The following is a 20,026-nucleotide window of genomic DNA, read 5'->3' as shown; positions in this document are numbered from 1 at the left end:
AGATCATGGTGAGAGCTCATTATAGTTTGGTGTTGGATTAGAACATGTTATTTACAGTTTTGTGTGTGGGGGTGAACTGGAGAGGTCATTTTATCTATCTGTCTATCTATTTATTTTGTTATGTATTGTCTTAAGACAACTTCCCACGCATTGAAATGACTGTGATTACATGATTTTTTTGTAATATTTACTGTAGTCATTATTTTATATGTTTTGTTAAAGCTTAATATAGATGACAGCGCTAGACTGCAATGAATGAGTGATTTTGCAGCAGCATGATCAGAAGTATTGCATATCAAGAGGATTTTGAGAGGGTACCTTCCATGGGTTTATTGTGGCGTGAAGTATTATTTGTACCTGGTAGGAATAATAAAGATGGATCCAGTTATAGTGCAGGGGAAGATCATGATACTGAAATAAGTGATCTCTGCTTCTATGACTACGGCGGGTCTGGATTTGTTGTTGAAAATGCTGAAGGGTATGAAATTTATTGTACCCATGACTGACCTTATGCCAGGCAAACTGTGGCTATCTAGTTCACTGCTTGTCTAGGGTGCTTTTCTGCTTTGTATTTATTTACTTTGTTCTAAGTAAAGAAATATGTGATTTTTTTACTTAGAATAAATGAATAAATAAATTTCAGAAAAATACCACTAGCTAGAAGGTATGCTGTGCTGAATTTCTACTGCTCTTGACAAAAACAAACTGGGTTGGATCTAGTGTTTGAAGGTTTTCAATGTCATTATTAATCATTTCCATGGTACTTCTTTCCATGGCTTTGTATATCAGACTAGTCAGACGTAAGGGTCTGTACCCTTGTGCTGAGAGACAGTGCAGTTCTCCATTTACTTGGCACAAAGCATATTTGGAAGCTATGGTTAAACAACGACTCCAGTGGTCCTGACAGTTCCTATTTCAGGCTCTTTAGGAGGCATGCTGAGATATTGGGATCTATTGATGCAATAGTTTTGGCTTTAGAGGCTGCATCTAGGACCAGCATCCTAGTGATAGCTGTGAGGGTTAAGTTTGATGGTATTTCCTAGCTGCAGCTGGGTAGGTAAAACTGGGGCTGAATTTACTGGCCAGTAGATTTGTTATATCTTCTGGCTTCTAAGTAGTTGACTCCATTTACAATCAGTTCTACACATTGTTGTGTGCTGCTTTTGAGGTTTTACACATAGCAAAAGAAAGCCTTGTGGCTGTCCTTTGCTTGGGAGGCTATCCTTCTCTCAAGTTTGAATAAAAGTAGACACCACCAACTGCAGGTACAAATAAATCAGGTCCAGATTAAAAGGCAATTCGAACTTTTAATTCCACTGCGTCTCAGGTACAATAACAGCAAAAAAGTACGATGTCCACACAATCGCAAGCAGCAAAAATACGTTTGTTTAAGACACAACGTTTCGTCATCAACTTCATCAGTAATAACCAGCATGGTACAACCTTTCCTTATATACTGTGTTCTCTGCAATTAACATTTGAATTAACCAATCATACTGTCAGCTGCAGAGGAATTACCCTAAATAATTTGGATACTAAAAATGACCTAAAATAACCAGTAAGTGTATTTGAATACCATAGCAAATATTAAATACATGTCCACTTTAAAATGCATACATATTTATTACAAATAAATATAATTTTAATCGAAATAACTTAAAATATTCTAATTTCATCACTGATAGTGCATAAATTCTTGTCCTTTGTATAGTAATTAACACCATCTAGTGGTCAAGTATAAGAATACAAAAAAATTTTTCAATACAAAAATACTTTAATAGTTTAAAATGTATAATCGTTTGTAACTATTCATTTTGTTACCAAAACAATAGATTTGAAAAAAACTTGATATAAATATTATAAAATTTATAAAATTTGTTAAAAAAGTTTCATAGGAAAATGATATTACTCATATTGAAAATATACTAAAATGTTTCCTAGAGCTTTGCTGCCCTTAATTTAAGTACTGGTGCAAGAGACACCATATCATTTAATCCCAAGTTTTTGCCTGAATCAAGAATTAATTGCCAGTGTAATTGCCTTTTAATCTGGACCTGATTTATTTGTACCTGCAGTTGGTGGTGTCTACTTTTATTGGTTTTGTTTTCCGCCTTGGCTCTGGTTGTGCTTACTTCTCTCAAGTTTGGTATTAGTAGATTTAATTTGCCCTCTTAGTTGTTTGTTTTGATTGATAAAACTATTTTTTATCATGCTGAGCATAACAATTTCTAATCCTGACTATGACTTTTTTTGTTTTCTTGTACAACCTGCTTATGTTTGGATCCCAGCAGGGTGGTTTGATTTTTTGAATTAGTTCTGGGTTTATTCCTGGTAGGTACAGTTGTCTCTATGCAATTATTGACATGATCATACAGGATTTTTATGAATGATTCTGCATAGGCTATTGTATTCTCAACATTTGGGGGACTTGAAATTTTGACAGATTATCACTTAGTAGTAGGAAGATTGCCTTAGAATAATTCCAGAATGTTATAGGGTTAGCCAGGGTCACAGAACTGATTTTTATTACGAAGGAGCCAGCTTTGTGGTCTGACCTTACCAGAGAGAAAACACTACACCAAGGGAAGTACAGCATTCTCCCATGTTTGTGAGTATGAGCTTGAGAAGGTTTGCACACCTAGTGCCATATGGACCATCTGGTCCAAGGTGTTTGTGTTTAAAATGTATAGGAATCTCTGAGCCTGTAAGTTTGAGGTCATGTAAGTATCCCATTTTGTAGTGGGATAGTTTATGTTGCCCATGAATATAGTAGAGGGTTAAATGGTGAGAGCCTCCAGTAAATACATGTATGAGCTATAAGTTTCTTGAGTCAAAGATGGTGACTTATATCTTACTAGGATATGATATGGAACTTTGCCTGTGGCAATATGAACATGGAAAAGCTCATGCGAGTTGTCCTGTTTGATTAATCTTGAGGTGAGTTTGTTATTGGTGTAGAGTGGGACAACTCCACCTTTAGTCCCTCCCTGTACAGTAGCTGACCTAAATGTGTGTGGCAAGTATCGTAGCCCTGCAGTGCCTTGGTTCTCTCTGCAGCTTTAAACCATGCCATAGCAACTGCACAGATGTCCACATTCTCCAGGGTAAGGAGAGTCTGGAGTGAATGGAATTTCTTGTTTTGGCTCCTGGCATTCAGTAATAACACTTTTAGATTCCCTTGGACTGGTTTTGCTATGATAGAATGTTGTCAGTATGGTGTGGCCTAAAAAGGGGACTATGACAGGAAGGCAATATTTTAGCCAATATTTAAAACATAGAAGTGACAGGTGCAGACCATCCTTGCAAAGCAATGCGGTCTATTAACCTCTCATGCTGACAAATATTGTACCTGGTCAGAATGACACCAGAAACTAAGCCAGTTATTGGAGTCAATCATCTTTTGTTCATATTGTGGCATCATCCTTGGTGAAGGTAGAATGCTTCTCAGTGCTAGGCACATACCAGCCTGGGACACATAGTCTGAGATCTCCATAATGTTTTTATTTATGTAGTCTAGGTCATTTACACCCGCCTGGTCTATAACTGAGTCATACTGGTACTTGTAGCCTAATGACTTGAGTGTGTGGGTGATTTGGTAGATCATGGCTGCAGAGAGAGAACTGACTGTGATTTTGTAGGTTCATAGGTAGATACTAAGCTATCTGCCCTAGGGCATTTATAAGCCTAGCCAGAGTGTATTTGGCTTCCGCCTCCCTATTAAATTAGCCTACTGTGCCTCTGTAAAGTAGGTCACAGAAGGTACCCTTTTAAGATTAGTTTACTGTGCCCCTGTCTAGCAGGGACACAGAAGAGATCCCAGGGGTGAATTTGTGATTTCCCATCCACGCGTCCAGATTTATAGATTCAATTCTACTTGTTTAGCCTGATTAGCAAGACATCTGTATGTCACACAATGGAGTTTCCTCTAACTAAAATATTGGGTAGTGTGTTGGTTTTCTAGTTGGGGTTCCAAATCATGTGGCTGTGTATATTGGGTTGGGTGTTGTTCTGGTGGAGTGTTTTGGACTGTTGAGGATTCTTTTAGAAGGATGAATGTCTAGGAGTTCTTTGGGGCTTAGGAAGGTTGCTTTCAAGTGCCTCTTCATATATTAGTCTATGTGTTTTGGCAGTACTCTGTGATATAGATATAATGCTTATATTACTAACAACCTGATTGTTATTTTGAGGCTTTTGTGTGTGAGTCTTACCTCCAGTGGCATTATGTAATTACACCTCTCACATGTTGTACCCATTTCACTAAGAATTAATTGGTTGTCAGTAAACTTTAGACAGTTGTCTTAGGATGCCCATATCTACCAAGCTGGTGGCAGAGAATTTTGGGAAGTGTCCATCCATAGTGTCAAGTCTTTGTAGGTGGACTACAAAGGGGTGGTACAGTAGGGCTTACAGCAGGCTTACTTGGGTACTGTAAGGGTAGAAACTACAGCTTGGCCGTGTATGACTGAATTTGTGTAGTGGTGCTCATTAGCACTCAAACAAGGTGCTCTTTGTGCAGCTGAGTACTGGGTAAAGTTACAGAGAAAGTATTGTTGGGAAAATTTAGTTTCTAAGTTCCTACATCTATACAAGGCACAGCTAAATGCTGCTGTGTGTCAAACAGCAGAATTTACAGACTTCAAGAAAAGTGAATAAACCAACTGAAAAGCCCTCTGGCCAGTGAAACGATCCCACTTTAAGCCTCCTTGTGTGTTTCCCAACTTAGACAGACCAAGCTACCTTTCTGCTGCCAGTAGAATTTCAGTTTCTTAATATAAAACACAAAAAGGGAAAATGTACCAGAAACAAATCAAACATCTTGCTACAACAAGTTATTAAATGCTATTTAAAAGCCGTTATTTAGTTAAAGGAAAACTCTGACTTTATTTCAAACATTCTCCATAGTTATTCGAATATTTGTATTAATATATCGCAGTTTCAAATATTTCTGTTACTTAGAAATTTGCTTAGAGCATTCTGAATGGCTCGTTTCATATTTTACGAATAAGAAATGATTTGAGCAAGTTTTAATACCTCAAATCCGTTTCTGACCTGTTTTGCAAGTTATACATGCATTAGGGATGATTCACTCCTCTATAATCGTCTTTTGCACTTCTTGAGCTAAACTAGATTGCTCTGATGGGCATCCATGATTGATAAAGGGGTTGAGCTTCTATAGGACAGGATCTGAGGCTATATGACATCTAAGCTCATCAAGACGTGTGGAAGAAACATTTCTCACTTCCATGACTTCAAAATCAAGATTCTCATTCTCATGCTGTTCAGTGGTATTTCTGTGTGATCTGGATAATTTATCAGTGAGATAAAGAAGTTTGCCTTTCATGTAGATAAGATTGAAATTATACTTCTGCAATCTCAACATCATACATTGCAATCTGGCTGGAGCTGTATGCATAGGCTTTCTCAAAATAGTAACTAGAGATTGGTGGTCTGTTTCAATCTGGATAGGTCTATCATAAATATAATCATGGAACTTCGAACATGCAAACACAATTGCCAGGAGCTCTTTCTGTATCTGTGCATACTGCATTTCAGTTTGGGTTAGAGTTATGAATGCAGAGGCCTCTTGAAGAATGACTGCACCAAGACCAAATTTTGAAGTATCACAGGAAAGAGTAACTGGTTTGTGAACATTATAGTATCTGAGAGTCGATGGACTGGCAATTCTCCGTTTCAAGACATCAAATGCTCTTTGATGCTGTTCCAACCATGACCAGGATACATCTTTTCATGTCAGCTCTCTAAGCGGCACTGCTATTTGGCTTAAGTCTGGAAAGAACTTGCCTAGATAGTTAACCATGCCAAGAAAACGTTGAAGAGCTTGAACATTATCTGGAGCTCACATCTCAAGAATGGCTATTTGCTTGGAAGGGTCTAGTCGTAAGCCTGAACTGGTAAACAAATGACCAGCATAAGTAACTTCTTGTAACCTGAACTTGCACTTCTGGGGATTCAGCTTAAGATTCACTTCAGGTGCTCTTTCCAGAACTTTCTTGAGGTTTCTGTCATGCTCAGTTTCACCATTACCTCCTACTAGAATATCATCGATTATAATAGCACATGGATATCCAGAAAAAAATTGCTTCATTGCACACTGAAAGACTCTACTGGCAGAATTTATCCCAAATGGCTTTCTCAAAAAATCTGTACCTGCCAAAAGGAGTACTGAATGTAGTTAGTAATGAGGATTTCTTGTCAAGCAAAATTTGCCAAAATGAACCTTTTGCATCTAAGACAAAAAAACAGTGGTATTTGGCATCAGTGCTGCAACTTCTTCAACTGTACACATTGGATGATGAGGTCTTTTCAGTGCTTTCTTCAAATTTCATGGATGAATACATATTCTGATATAATCTGAGCCTTTCTTATTAACTACCACCATGGAAGATACCCATTCAGTTGCTTCATCAATTGGACAAATTACACCTGGCTGCACCATTTTATCTAGCTCAGCTTTGACTCTGTTCTGCATAGCTACTGGAACTTTCTAGGCTGGTCTGACAACATGGCTGAAATCTGGGTCTAACTTCATGGAGTACACAAGTGGAAGCTTGTCTTCATAAAGATCAGCATAGGTAGAGAAAATATACTAGGCAAATTAGAACAGTGGTCTTTTAAGCTAACATGGTGGACTTCCTTATTAAATGAAAGCAGTTCCATTTTTAAACTGTCTCTGAGCCCTAATAATGACTGTACGTGCCTCTTGACCACATAAAATAACAAGTCATAGCTTCTCCCAGCAGAGCAACATAAAAGTACTACTGAGCTTTACACACGTTGCCAAATCAAACCTCTCAGAAGCACATACTCTAGCAAATGTTTCTGCAGACATAATATTGCAGTTTGAACCTGTGTCATCTTTGAGCTCTGTGTGTTTTCCATTTATCCGAACAGTACAGGATAGTTCATTCTTTGCCCATAAATTTACTGCATTGACTGTTTCATGAAGCAGTGGCACACCATCAACATAAAAATTAGGGTCAAGGCTTTCTATTTAAAAAACTTATTTCTTTGAATGTTCTCCTTTAATAAAAGAATGTGTGCAGTTTGATTTTAAAAACCTTTTGAAATGATTCCACTTATTACATCTGTGACATTTTTGTCCAAAAGCTACACATTTTTCCCTTTTAGGCTCATGACTTCTACCACAATTAGTTGGCTATGAAATTGGGTGGAGGCCAGGGTTGCCAGATTTCAGATTTCGTATCGGCAAGGTAGGGACGAAAAAAAAGTGAAGAGCAAAAAAAAAAAAAAAAAAAGGTCTTTAATGCACTAAACAGATCTGCAGTAAACACGGAGCTACTTCTTCTGTTTAATGCGGAACACAAGAAGCTCCGTGTTTAGCGATTTTTGATTGGCCTGTATGCCAGGTATACAGACCAATCAAAAAAAAAAAAAAAACAAAGCGGAGGCTGGCCGGGATTTAAACCGGCAGGGCGGGACTCGGCATCAGGCTGCTGATCTCGGGACAGTCCCACCCAAATAGGGACATCTGGCAACCCTGGTGGAGGCCCATGATTTGAGTTTGCTGACTCACTCTTATGCTTCACTGAGACTGTCTGTACTCTGGAATTTCCTAGAAAGCTACTGAGTTCCCAGTGAATGTTGCAGGGCTTGCAGTTGCTGCCATGTGCTTGGGACTGTTTCTTTTAACCAAGTGCTGCATACTATTAACATTGGTCTTAGAAGTTACTGGAAGCATGTCTCTCTCATTTGTAAGCATATTGTGTGCTTTTATGTAAGCTCATATATGTGACAAATATCAAAGGACTTATTCAAAGTTAAACCACTGTCAGAAAGCAAAATTTTTCTCACACCATTATCTTTAATACCACACATAATTCTGCCTTTTATCATCTCTTCCCTTAAGTCACCAAATCTGCACGTTTTAGCCTTGTTTATTAAATCAGTTATACATGCTGAAAAAGTTTCACCTGGCTTTTGATCTGTTGTGTAAAACAAGTGCCTTTCCATTGCAACATTCATTTGGAGGTTACATATTTCTCTACATTTATGTTTTAAGCACTCGGGCGTCCTCCCTTGGCTCAGCCGGTACAACTGTATAGCAGTCTCCCCCCTCCTGCAAAGACTGCAGGTGCATACACAAATGAACGCTGTCTTTCTATGGCTTCTGAAACAGCTAAATTAAGCATAATAAATGATTTTGAATGGTCATTTTTATCAGAAAATGCAGCCTGCATGAAAATATCATACCCTTGCTCAAATACTCTCCAGTTGTCTACAATATTATTATTATCAAACACAAGTGGTGTATGCCTGCGAAAACCTTCCACCATGCCCACAGATTATTGTAAAACACACTGCAAAATGGCCCTTGTAATTATGTACGAACATGCACACACAGCCATCAGTTGTAATAACATTCAAATGTACAATAAACTCTTTGAAATACTGTACTTTACTTACTGTACTGTACTATGCTTTGAAATGGCTGTATGTTGTGAAATAACTGTACTGTAATATGGCACAAGCATGCCAACACTTCAGATACTTTACACAACTCGAATAGCTTTGTTTAATGTGAAAAAGTAGTGCTGAGCAAATAAAATTGCAGTTGTTTACCTTATCTTATTCATTTTATGCAATTCTGACTTTATTTCAAACATTCTCCATAGTTATTCGAATATTTGTATTAATATATCGCAGTTTCAAATATTTCTGTTACTTAGAAATTTGCTTAGAGCATTCTGAATGGCTCGTTTCATATTTTACGAATAAGAAATGATTTGAGCAAGTTTTAATACCTCAAATCCCTTTCTGACCTGTTTTGCAAGTTATTCATGCATTAGGGATGATTCACTCCTCTATAATCCTTCACCTTTAACACAGTGCCTTCTTGATCTGGATTCTTGGTTTCTGGATCCCATTCCGACACCATGTCGCTTGTCTGTCTCTAGTATAGTTGACGGACAGGCGGGGTAGTTTGTTTAAATGCTTTATTACACAGAAACACATCAGGATGACTAGCAGCATTACAAAACATAAACAAATTGATTGACAGACTACACAAACATACATGCTTACATCTCAACAGCTTACTACAAAATGTCAGTCAGGCTTGCACGTGCTCAGTATTTATATACTTGTGCAAGGCCATAGAAAGCTTCTTAAAGGCATGCATACATATTGACCTATTGCAGGCCTTTGTTCAAAGTAACTTTCTGCAGTCCAAGATGAGTTGACTGTCTCCTCCATCACACATTTTTTCCCCAGGTGTCAAAACTGTCACTACCCTGAGAGATCCTTACATTTTCAAGACAGCTGCTACTGGAAAAGAAAAGATGTTCTGGCTTGTTAAACTTGATTTCTGTGTTGGTAACTGTATTTAGAACACAGCCTAGAGCTGATTACTGAATTTCCTGCCTGCACTTATTTTTAAAATCGTTTTTTTCTTAAAACTTGCATTTTATCTGTCTCTGGCCTAGCACTCAAGTGTGGGGTCATTTACTGCACTGTTCTAACTTGTTGATACTTATGAACCTCTGCTTTCCTTAAAAAAAACAAAAAAAAAAAAATCTTGCTTTTTTCCCACTTTTCTGAGATTTAAAAAAGTTCAGTTTCAGATTTGCTGATCTGAACTGTTTGTAAGTTTCTTGGAGGCCATTGTTTGCTTGGGCTAAAGGGAAGTCTCTGTGTTCATCAGTGGCGGTGATTAACATTGAGCAGCCTGCCTGCCCCTGTGGGAGTGGTTAGTGCCTTGAAACTGTAGTTTTATTGGCCATTTTGGGTCAATTCCTAACTCCTTGATCTCCCTCTCTGAAAACCCGATTGCCTTGTGATTTTGGCATCTTTTCAGACTTGTTGCCTGTTGGTGAAGCACCCACCAAGAGGAGAAAACGCTGAGAGAAGAAAGGAGCCACTTTTGAGATTTTAAGTATTTTGCTTCAGATTATCTGCATTGTCACCTACTTTTGAACATTTTCTGGCTTGTTAAACTTGATTTCTGTGTTGGCAACTGTATTTAGAACACAACTTAGAGCTGATTACTGAATTTCCTGCCTGCAGTTATTTTTAAAATCGTTTTTTTTCTTAAAACTTGCATTTTATCTGTTTCTGGCCTAGCACTCAAGTGTGGGGTCATTTACTGCACTGTTCTAACTTGTTGATACTTGTGAACCTCTGCTTTCCTTAAAAAAAAAAAAAACAAAAAAATCTTGCTTTTTTCCCACTTTTCTGAGATTTAAAAAAGTTCAGTTTCAGATTTGCTGATCTGAACTGTTTGTAAGTTTCTTGGAGACCATTGTTTGCTTGGGCTAAAGGGAAGTCTCTGTGTTCATCAGTGGCAGTGATTAACATTGAGCAGCCTGCCTGCCCCTGTGGGAGTGGTTACTGCCTTGAAACTGTAGTTTTATTGGCCATTTTGGGTCAATTCCTAACTCCTTGATCTCCCTCTCTTAAAACCCTCTTTTGCGCAGTTTTGCACGTTTTTGCGCATAGTGCAACATCGGGCAGCGCCACCTAATTGGGTTTAAACTATTCCTGGCTCCACGAAGTCTGCTCTTCACTTTTTCCATTAGAACTGCTCTATCTCTCAAAGTAAACATCATATTCTCATTCTAAGGCCCCTCACTGGTCCAAATAAGTAATTTTACAAGTTAGCACTAATAAACCATAAGCACTACTTACTCTTATACTCTCTACGATTACCTTGCCCCCTATTAGTCCATTTTAATTCAGTTCCCTATATTACTCTAGCATGTCCAAAGGTCAGTCAATGGTTTCCTCTCCAGTCCAGCTGGTGAATCTGGGAATTTTGAGGCAATGTTACAACTGTCTCATGTACACGGACAACCCTCTCCTCCTCAAAACAGGTTCGAATATATGTGAGAGATGCAACCATATTGCCAAACTGGAGGCTGAGCTCTCTCATCTCAAAACTGGTGTAACCAGTCAGGAGGAGAAGGTAACCTCACACAACACAATTCCAGTATCACATAGTCCCACCACAACAGCGAACCAAACACATAAAAACACAAAAACATACTCGGAGGCTCTAAATAAAAATCTACCTAAGCAACAGAGACCTCCAAAGCAGACATCCAAGCAAATGCTACCCCAAAACAAAACACGTACAACACATAGCACACAAAGTCAGTGTGCCAAGCAGTCACAGCCCTTAAGGCTGAATAACACACCTGATACTCTTGTAATAGGTGACTCTATTGTCAGACACACTGGCGTCCGCTCACCAGGCTGAATAAAGAGAAGGTCACAGTGAGCTGCCTGTCAGGCGATAGGATCCGCCACAACGCAAGCATTCAGGTCACTCCAAAGCAAATACAAATATGACTCAAGTCATTGTACATGCTGGCGTGAATGACCTGAGATGTACCTCCCTCGACTACATGAAAAGAGATGTAGAGGAGCTCTCTGATCATGTAGCCCAGGCCGGTATGTCCCTGACCTTGAGCAGCATCTTACCCTCACCTAGAATGATGCCACAGTATAAAGACAAAATGATCGATTTTAACAATTGGCTAAAATTTTGGTGTCATTCAAAGGGGATCCAGTGTCTGTCAGCCTGGGATGACATGCTCGACAAGCCACGTTGCCGCTAGGGCGGCTTGCACCTGTCACCCTGGGCTTTGGATATTGGCAAAGACTCTTGCCACCCCATAGTGCCTTTTAGGCAAGGCTCAAAGTCAAACCCACCTCCATAGACAGCACAAGGAACAAGAAACTAAGGGTAATGCTGCTAACGCCAGGAGTCTTAACCTCAAGATGCATGCACTCAAAGCTCTCCTCAGTATGGAGAACATCGATATCTGTGCAGTGACAGAAACCTGGTTCAAGGCTCCAGAGAGCACCCCAGCACTACCAGGTTATACCTCATATCATGCTTTTCGCCCAAAACCGGACGAACCACAAAGGAGGGAGTTTCCATATTTATCAAGGATATCCACACCTCCAGGTTAGTGGCATTGCACGAAGTATCGGAGACCATCCATGTGCAACTGACAGTGGGCAAGACTGCATTTCAGTTTATAGCATCCTACAGACCACCCTCTCAAAGTCAAGAATCCCACTCAGCTTTCCTGAAAACATTGGAGAACATGAAGATCTCTCCAAACACCATTATATTGGGCGACTTCAACTACCCAAACATAGACTGGGAGCATTACTCAAGCCCCAGCACCTTAGCCCAAAGGTTCCTGGAATTTATAAACTCAAATGCTATGGAACAACTAGTCACCACTCCCACAAGAGGGGAAAACATACTAGACCTGATCATTACCAACATGGGGACTCTATGCTCCATACCAGAAGTATATGCCTGATTGGTAAGATCAGACCATAAATTAATTTCACTGGATATCTACATCCCGACCCACCCCAGCCCAGAAAACCACAGTGAAAAACTTGTCAAAAGCGAACTTCACACTACTCAAAACCGAAGTAGAATCCTTCAATGCCCCAGAGCCAGTGGAAACTATGGCCCAAACTGCAGAATCCTATATAAACGCATTCTACGGACATCTCCAGGAATGCATGGATCATGCTATCCCAAACAAAATCAAGACCCAATCATCCAAAGGCAGGTGTCCAGTCTGGTGGACCCCAGCCATAAATAAACTGTACAACAGAAGGAGGAAGCTACTACATGATAGAGCAAAATCCCTAAAAGGGAAGGCATCTCTGATCAGTACTAGCAAAAAATTACGATCCGTCATAAAATCCTCCAAGGCCAGCTTCGAGAGAAAAGTTGCACAGGACACTAAAGACAATCATAAGGCTTTTTTCAGTTATGTTAGGAACCTGGGATGCAACTCCCAGACTTGTTCTGAGTTGATTCTAAACGACAAAAAATACACTGAACCCACAGACTTCGCCAATATCCTGGCAGACAGGCTCAGTGCAAACTTCTCCACCCCCTCCCCCCCAAAAGAGCAAGTATCTATCCCGGCAGAGTGCAGCCTCCCAAACATCTCTGATGCTCAGGTGAAGGCCACCCTCTCCAAAGCCAAAAACACTGCTTCACTGGGACAAGATGGCGTCCCAGGTTGCGTCCTACATGAACTCCAAGAAGAACTAATCCCTCAAGTAAAACTGCTGTTCAATCTCAGCCTCACTACATGATATGTGCCCAAAGGATGGCGTACAGCAACAGTGGTCCCACTCTACAAAGGTGGCGCCTCTGCGGACCCTGGAAACTATCGCCCCATAAGCCTGACTAGCCTAGTCTGCAAGGCTATGGAGAGGATCATCATGGAACTCATAAACAAAGACATTGGGGACCTGCAGACACTAGATCCTACCCAATTTGGCTTCGTCAAGGGCAGCTCCTGCCTTTTGAACCTGGTCGATTTCTTCAAAACAGTCACCAAGGCCATAGATGAGGGGATGGTAGTCCACACAGCCTATCTGGACCTCGCAAAGGCATTTGACACAATACCCCACTCTGGCATCATAGATAAGCTATCCAGCCTAAATATAAACCCCTATGTCACGAGATGGGTCGCAAACTGGCTCATAGACAGAACCCACAGAGTCAGAGTTGCTGGGGCCATGTCAGATTCGAAACCGGTCACAAGTGGCGTCCCACAAGGTTCTGTCCTGGGACCTCTCTTGTTCAGTATTTACTTTTCTGAGGTACAGGCCAAAGTGGGAGGACTATGGCTCACCAAGTTCGCAGATGACTGCAAACTGGGTGCCATAATCGACTCTCCAGCTGACACAAACATCCTTCAAAAAGGTCTCGCAGAGACGGATAACTGGTGCCAGAGCCATGGTCTAAAGCTAAATGCCAAAAAGTGTATAGTCATACCCTTTGGCAAAAACAATGTGCCCACAAATTACCACATAGGTGGTAACCCTTTAAGTACAGAGAAAGTAATTAGGGATCTGGGGACCCAAGTTGAAAGCAATCTCTCCTTTGACAACCACATTGTCAAAGTGGTTAGAAAGACCTTCTACATAGCCCACCTCATCATGAAAGGATTCACATCTAGATCAAGAGAGGTAATCATGCCCCTTTATTCATCCCTCATCAGGCCCATCATAGAATACAATGCCCCCTTTGGGATGTACCCTACCCGACACCTGCAGCAATTAGAAAGACCCCAAAAGTACCTCACCAGGAGAATCAAGGGACTCAAACAGATGCCATATGCTGCTCGGTTAAAAAAACTCCAGCTCTACTCAGTTGCATGCCGCCTACTTTGAGGCGATCTATGCCTGACATATAAAGCTATGTCCAACCCAGAATTAATGGACATGCTCCACCTCAGTAAATCTAAATCCCTTAGAGTCGAGGGACTTGAACCTCAGCACAGAAATAAATAGAACATGCTGGAGGGACAGATTCATAACCCAGAGGCTCCCTTCGCTCTGGAATAGAATTCCAATTCATGTTAGGCAGAGCACCTCACTGACTCTCTTCAAGAAGAATCTTGATGAGTGGATGGGGGATCGTAGGTTTGTCCCTGGGATTACTTCCGTGTCACTATTAGACAGAGGCACAGTAAACTAAACTTTAAAAAGGGCACAGTATACTCAAATCAAGGGGTGGAGTAAGCCAAACACAATCGGGCTAGGCTTATGAATGCCCCAGGGCAGATAGCATGAACCTATGAACCTATTTGAAAGTGATTCTGTTCCTTAGTGCCAGTAGTGGAAAGATTTTTATTTTCATAGGTTCATAGGTTGATACTACGATATCTGCCCTAGGGCATTTATAAGCCTAGCCAGAGTATGTTTGGCTTTCGCCACCCTTTTAGATTAGTTGACTGTGCCTCTGTATAGTAGGTCACAGAAGGTAGCCCTTTTAAGGTTTGTTTACTGTACCTCTGTCAAGCAGTGACACAGAAGAGATCCCAGGGGTAAACTTACGATCTCCCATCCATTCGTCAAGATTTCTCTTGAAGAGGGTCAGTGAGGGGCTCTGCCTGACATGGATTGGGATTTTGTTCCAGAGTGAGGGGAGCCTCTGGGATATGAATCTGTCCCTCCAGCATGCCCTATTTGTTTCTGTGCTGAGGTTCATGTCCCTGGAGCGTGTAGCTCTAAGGGATTTAGATTTCCTGAGGTGAAGCATGTCCATTAATTCTGGGTTGGACATGGCTTTATACGTCAGACACAGATCGCCTCTGAGTAGGCGGTATGCAACTGAGTAGAGCTGGAGTTTCTTTAGCCGAACTGCATAGGGCATCTGTTTGAGCCCCTTGATCCTCTTGGTGAGATACATTTGGGGTCTTTCCAGTTGCTTTAGGTGTCGTGTAAGGTACATCCCAAACGGGGCATTGTACTCAATTATGGGCCTGATAAGTGATGAGTAGAGGGGCACAATGACCTCTCTTGATCTAGATGTGAACCCTTTCATGATAAGGTGGGCTATATAGAAGGTCTTTCTAACCACTTTGGCAACATGACTGTCAAAGGAGAGATTGCTATCTACTTGGGTCCTCAAGTCCCTTATTACTTCTTCCGTACTTAATGGATTACCACCTATGTGGTAATTTGTGGGCACTTTGTTTTTTCCAAAGGGGATGACTATGCACTTTTTGGCATTTAGCTTTTAGGCCATAGCTCTGGCACCAGTTATCCATCTCTGTGAGACCCTTTTGGAGGATGCTTGTGTCAGTTGGAGAGTCAATTATAGCACCCAGTTTTCAGTCATCTGCGAACTTGGTTAGCCATAGTCCACCCATGTTAGCCTGTACCTCAGAGAAATATATACTGAACAAGAGAGGTCCCAGGACTGAGCCTTGTGGGACACCACTTGTAACTGGTTTAGAGTCTGACATGGCACCTGCTATTCTGACCATGTTGGTTCTATCCCTGAGCCAGTTTGCAACCCATCTTTTGACATAGGGTTGATATTTAAGCTGGTGAGCTTATTTATGATGCCCGAGTGGGGTATTGTGTCAAAGGCCTTTGCGAGGTCCAGGTAGGCTGTGTGGACTACCTTCTCTTCATCTATGGCTTTGGTAACTGTTTCAAAGAAGTTAACCAGGTTCAAGAGGCAAGATCTGCCCTTAACGAAGCCAAATTGGGTAGTATCCAGTGTCTGGAGGTTCCCAATGTCTTTGTTTATGATTTCCATGATGATACATTCCATACCTTTGCAGACCAGGCTAGTCAGGCTTATAGGGCGATAGTTTCCAGAGTCTTTTGTGGCACCACCTTTGTGGAGTGGGACCACTGTTGCTGTACGCCATTCCTTGGGAACATATCCTGTAGTAAGGCTGAGATTGAACAGTGACTTTATATGAGGGTTTAGTTCTTCTTGGAGCTTGTGTAAGACTCAGCCCGGGACACCGTCTGGTCCCATTGATGCTGTGTTTTTAGCTTTGGAGAAGGCAGCTCTCACCTGTGCATCTGTGATCACAGGAAGGCTACACTCTGTTGGGATAGACATTTGCTCTTTTGGGAGAAGTTTGCACTGAACCTTTCTGCCAGGATGTTGGCAATGTCTGTGGGTTCAGTGAATTTTTTGTCATTTTGCAGTAACTCAGAGCATATCTGGAGTTGCCTCCCAGGTTTCTGACATAACTAAAGAAGGCCATGTGATTATCTTTAGTGTCTTGTGCAATTTTTCTTTCAAAGCTGGACTTAGAAGATTTTATGAGGGATCGTAGTTTCTTGCTAGTACTGATCAGTGACGCCTTCCCTTTTTGGGATTTTGCTCTGTCATGTAGTAGCTTTCTCCTTCTGTTGTATAGCTTATTTATGGCCGGGGTCCACCAGACAGGTCTCCTGCCTTTGGAGGAGTGAGTCTTGGTTTTATTTGGGATAGCATGCTCCATGCATTCCTGTAGGTATCCATAGAATGCTTTTGTAAAGGAGTCTGCATTTTGGGACGTATTGTCCACTGGCCTGGGGGCTTTGAAGGATTCCACCTCAGTTTTGAGAAGTGTGAAGTTTGCCTTTGAGATGTTCTTCACCGTGGTTTCCTTGGCTAGGGGTGGGGACAGAATATGGATGTCCAGTGAGATTTGTTTATGGTCTGATCTTACCAGTGAGTGGTATACCTCTGGTGTGGAACATAGAGACCCCATCTTGGTGATGACCAGATCCAGTATGTTTTCCCCTCTTGTGGGAGTGGTGACCAGTTGTTCCATAGCATTTGAGTTTATAAATTCTAGGAACCATTGAGCGAGGGTGTTTTGGTTTGAGTAGTTTTCTCAATCGATGTTCGGGTAGTTGAAGTCACCCAATATAATAGTGTTTGGAGAGACCTTCATATTCTCCAGTATTCTCAGGAAAGCCGAGTGAGGTTCCTGTGTTTGGGAGGGTGGTCTGTAGCAGGCTACAAACTGAAAGGCAGTTTTGCCCACTGTTAGTTGCACATGGATGGTCTCCAAAGCTTCGTGCAGTGCCACTAGCCTGGAAGTGTGGGTATCTTTGATAAATATGGATACTCCCCCTCCTTTTGTGGTTCGGTCCGAGTTTTGGGGCCGGAAAGCATGGTATGAAGTATAGCCTGGTAGTGCTGGGGTGCTCTCGGGAGCCTTGAACCAGGTTTCTGTTACTGCACAGATATCGATATTCTCCATACTGAGGAGAGTCTCGAGTGCATGCATCTTGAGGTTTAGACTTTTGGCGTTGAGCAGCATTACACTTAGTTTTTTTTTTTCTTTGTGTTGTCTATGGGGGTGGGTTTGTCTTTTGAGTCTTGCCTAAAAAAGGCACTATGGGGGAGGCAAGAGCCTTAGCCATTATTCAAAAACCCAGGGGTGACAGATGCAAGCCGTCCCTAGTGAAGCAACGTGGCTTGTCGAGCATGTTATCCCAGGCTGACAGACACTGGATCCCCTTTGAATGACACCAATACTTTAGCCAATTGTTAAAATTGATAATTTTGTCTATATACTGTGGCATCATTCTTGGTGAGGGTAAGATGCTACTCAAGGTCAGAGTCATACCGGCCTGGGCTACATGATCAAAGAGCTCCTGTACATCTTTTTTCATGTAGTCCAGGGAGGTATGTCTCAGGTCATTCACATCAGCATGGACAATGATGAAGTCATACTTGTACTTGCTTTGGAGTGACCCGAGTGCTTGTGTTATGTGGCGGATCCTGGCACCCGACAGGCAGCTTACAGTGACCTTCTCCTTGTTCAGCCTAGTGAGTGGGACGTCAGTGTGCCTGACAATAGAGTCACCTATTACAAGTGTATTAGGTGTGTTGTTTAGCCTTAAAGGCTGTGACTGTGTGGCACACTGACTTTGTGAGCTATGTGCTACGTGGATATTGTTTCGTGGTAGGTGTTGCTTGAATGTCTGCTTTGGAGGTCTCTGCTGCTTAGACAGATTTTTATTTAGAGCCTCCAAGTATGTTTTTGTGTGTTTGGTTTGCTGATGTGATAGGTCTATGTGAGACTGGATTTGTGGTGTGTGTGGTTACCTTCTCCTCCTGACAGGCTGTGCCAGTACTGGGTTGAGAGAGCTTAGCCTCCAGTTTGGCTATATAGTTGCATCTCTCACATATATTTGAGCTTGTTGGGAGGAGGAGAGGGTGGTCTGTATACATAAGGCAGTTGTAACATTGCCTCATGATTCCCAGATTCACCAGCTGGACTGGAGAGTAAACTCGAAACTGACCTTTGGACATGCCTGAATAATATAGGGAACTACTTATTGACTGATCAGAAAGAACCAATAGGGAGCAAGTGCTTTGAAGGAGTATAAGAGGATGTAGTGCTTTTGTTTGTGTTTACCTATGAGATTACTTATACGAGCAAGTGCAGGGCTTTAGAATGAGAATAGAGTGCTTAATTTGAGATTTAGAGCAGTTCTAAGGGAAAAAGTGAAGAGTAGACTTTGTGCAGCCGGGAATAGTTTAAGCGGCGCTGCCCAACACTGCTCTGTGCGCAAGACCACGCTAAAAGAGGGTTGCAGGGTTTTAAGAGATAGAGATCAAGGAGTTTAGAATTGACCCAAAATGGCCAATAAAACTACAACTTCTAGGCAGTAACCACTCCTACAGGGACAGGCAGGCTGTTCAGTGTTAACCACTGCCACTGGTGAACACAGAGACTTCCCTTTAGTCCAAGCAAGCACTGGCCTCCAAGAAACTTACAAACAGTTCAGAACAGCAAATCTGTAATTGAACTTTCTTAAATTTCAGAAAGTGGGAAAAAGCAAGATTTTTTTTGTTTTTCTTTTTTGTTTTAGTTTAAAGGTAGCAGAGATACACAAGTAGCAAAATAATCACAAGAGTGCAATAAATGACCCCACACTTGAGTGCTGGGCCAAAGTCAGGTAAAATGCAGTTTTAAGAGAAAAAAAAACGATTTTAAATTAAGTGCAATACAGGGAATGCAGTAAACAGGCTCTAGATGTGTTATAAATACTGTTTCTAATACAGACATAAACTTTAGCAAGCTGGAAAACGCCGAAAAGTAGGCGGCAAAGCAGTAATTCTTAACAAAAAAAGTGGCTCCTTTCTCCTCTCAGCGTTTTCTCCCCTTGGTAGGTGCTTCAGCAACAACTAACAAGCCATTCATTCATTCATTCATTCATTCATTCATTTATATAGATAGATAGCTAAGTACTTCAGATTTACCTTTCCTAATCTTTTAATAAAACGGTACCTAGCACATATAAGTTAAAGAAAACTGAGATGTATATCATGGTTGCTATTAACTGCTACATTTCCTTTGTTGACTAGAAAATGTTCATGCAATTCACTTGTGTAAGGACTGACTCAGAGGAAGATGTCTCTTCCCAAGGATATGTGTACCAGATATGTACCCTCTTCTGGAAGGATTCCACAGCGAAGCATAAAAACATTCTATAAACACTCAGTCCACGTAATTGATAAAGAGTTGTCAACTGTCACATTTCCTGCAGAGAAGTCCTGATTTTGGCAGTTTTGCCCATTGTGGTGGGAGGGCATGAAATTGTAAATGTGTCGATACTTTACAAGAATTATAAGAAACAATATTTTCTTTCATCTAAATTTCACAGACATCTTTGATAACATGTCAAGTAATGTAAACAGTAAACATTTAAAGTCAAAAACTTAGCATTTCATTTTTGCTGC

This window comes from Protopterus annectens, chromosome 5.part0, assembly GCF_019279795.1.
Source record: "Protopterus annectens isolate FY-2018-M chromosome 5.part0, PAN1.0, whole genome shotgun sequence".
Lineage (NCBI taxonomy): Eukaryota > Metazoa > Chordata > Ceratodontiformes > Protopteridae > Protopterus > Protopterus annectens.
This window is presented reverse-complemented; position numbering follows the sequence as displayed.